Raw genomic sequence first — 2861 nt, forward strand, 5'->3', positions numbered from 1 at the left:
TTGGTGTTGGCGCGCTCGCTCTTCCTCTTGGTGATGTTGACTTTGTCTTTCTTGTGCTTGTGCAAGAGTAGCTTGGTTTTGGCGATGACGATGGGCTTGCTCGTCAAATTCCTCGTCATGGAGAGCGCCGGGATGATGAAGATGGCCACCGATGAGGGATTCCCCCTCCGGCAGGGTGCCGGAACAGGGTCCCGATTGGTTTTTGGTGGCTACAGAGGCTTGCGGCGGCGGAGCTCCCAATCTATGGTATTTTCTGTAGGTCTCAGTATTTATAGGAATTTTTGGTGTCGGGAATAAGTCAGGGAGGTCTCCAGGCTGTCCACGAGACAAGGGGGCGCGCCCAGGGGGGTGGGCGTGCCCCCACCCTCGTGGGCAGCCCAGGACTCTTCTGGCCCAACTCTTTCACTCCAGGGGCTTCTTTTGGTCCATAAAAAATCATCAAAAATTGGCACATCAATTGGACACCGTTTGGTATTCCTTTTCTGTAAAACTCAAAAACAAGGAGAAAACAGAAACTGGCACTGGGCTCTAGGTTAATAGGTTAGTCCCAAAAATCATATAAAATAGCATATAAATGCATATAAAACATCCTAGATGGATAATATAATAGCATGGAACAATCAAAAATTGTAGATACGTTGGAGACGTATCAATCATCTGTGTGGTGCTTGTGAATCTGGGAAGATGACTAGGGCCAAGCATCCCTCGAAGACAATCATGATGACATCACAACCCTTCGAGCTGCTTCACATGGACTTATTCGGCCCTACTCACTACTCTACTCTTACTACCACTGCTTGTCTCTATGGCTTCGTCATTGTTGATGATTACTCAAGATATACATGGGTGCATATAATCCTCTACAAGACTGAAGTGCAGGATGTCTTCAAACGATTCGCCAACCGTGCCATGACGAACTATGGAATCAAGATCAAGCACATTAGAAGTGATAAGAGCACAGAATTCAAGAACACAGGCCTCGACACTTATTTTGATACACTGGGCATCACTCATGAGTTTTCAGCTCCTTACACACCTCAGTAGAATGGCATCGTGGAGCGCAAGAACAGAACCCTCATTGAGATGGCTCGGACGATGCTTGATGAGTACAAGATTCCATGGAAGTTCTGGCCTGAAGCCATTGATACGGCATGCCATGTCATCGACCGTGTTTATCTTCACAAGCTTCTAAAGAAGACATCATATGAGCTGCTAACTGGTAAGAAGCCAAACATCAGTTACTTCAGAGTATTTGGTGCTTGGTGCTGGATCAAGGATCCACATCACACTACAAAATTTGCACCGAAAGCACATGAAGGTTTATGCTTGGATACGGAAAGGATTCACACTCCTACAGAGTCTTCAACCTACTTCACTATAAAGTGGTTGAAACTGTGGATGTGCGGTTCGATGAGACTAACGGCTCGCAAAGAGAGCACCTGCCAAACATACTGTGGTATACAAGCTCAACAAGGCACTATATGGCCTCAAACAAGCTCCTCGCGCTTGGTATGCTACTCTCAAAGACTTCCTGAAGAGCAAAGGCTTCAAACCTAGTTCTCTAGATCCGACACTCTTCACGAAGACATATGACGATGAACTGTTTGTGTGTCAAATCTATGTGGATGACATCATCTTCGGCTGCACTGACAAAAGATACAGTGATGAGTTTGGGCACATGATGCAAGAGCAATATGAGATGTCCATGATGGGTGAGCTGAAGTTTTTCCTTGGTCTTCAAATCCGACAACAGAGGAATGGCATCTTCATATCACAAGAGAAATACCTCAAAGATTACCTGAAGAAGTTTGGAATGCAAGACTGCAAAGGATACACGACGCCAATGCTGACCAAAAGTCATCTGGATTCTGACGACAATGGTAAAGAGTTCGATCAAAAGGTATACCGCTCCATGATTGGTTCTTTACTTTACTTATGTGCATCTAGGCCAGATATAATGCCTAGCATTTGCATGTGTGCCCGATTCCAAGCGGCACCAAAGGAGTCGCATCACCTCGCGGTGAAGCGGATACTTTGATATTTGGCTTAAACCCCAACGATTGGATTATGGTATCCAAAGGGATCAACATTTGATCTGATTGGGTATTCTGATGCTGATTATGCTGGTAACAAGGTTGATTGCAAGTCCACTTTAGGAACATGTCACTTTGTCGGTCGATCGCTTGTCTGTTGGTCTTCAAAGAAGCAGAACTGTGTATCACTCTCCACTGCTGAATTTGAATACATTGTTGCTGGATCGTGTTGTGCTCAGCTTATGGATGAAGCAAACTCTCAAGTACTATGGCATCAACACAAAGAATGTACCACTCTTCTGCGACAATGAAAGTGCCATCAAGCTTTCCAAGAATCCAGTTCAGCACTCGAAGACAAAGCACATTCAGACCCATCATCACTTTCTCAGAGATCATGTCAATAAGGAAGATATTGATATCATTCACGTCAACACTGAAGAGCAATTGGCAGATATCTACTAAGCCCTTGGATGATAAAAGGTTTTGCAAGTTGTGGTGTGATCTAAATATCTTAGAATCCTCAAATGTCATGTAATTGGACACACATCCTAACGCTTATGCATGTTGATGACTTAGATGTGCAACACACGAAGTAATGTATATCTTCAATCAATGAATACTTACCCTCTGGGTATGAATACATTAATGTGGAATTTGACTTTGAAGCACCAAAATAATTGTGTACCGTGTCTGGGTCTAATACTTCCTATGCGGTGGGTAACGCCACCACCAAATCCTTTTTGAAGTGTTTCTCTTGGCATTATAGTTGCATAGTCTTTGCATTTGGTTTGTCTTCAACATTGATTTGTCTTCACGGTTTATCTTCAC

Source organism: Triticum dicoccoides, chromosome 2B (assembly GCF_002162155.2).
Source record: "Triticum dicoccoides isolate Atlit2015 ecotype Zavitan chromosome 2B, WEW_v2.0, whole genome shotgun sequence".
In the NCBI taxonomy this organism is placed as follows: domain Eukaryota; kingdom Viridiplantae; phylum Streptophyta; class Magnoliopsida; order Poales; family Poaceae; genus Triticum; species Triticum dicoccoides.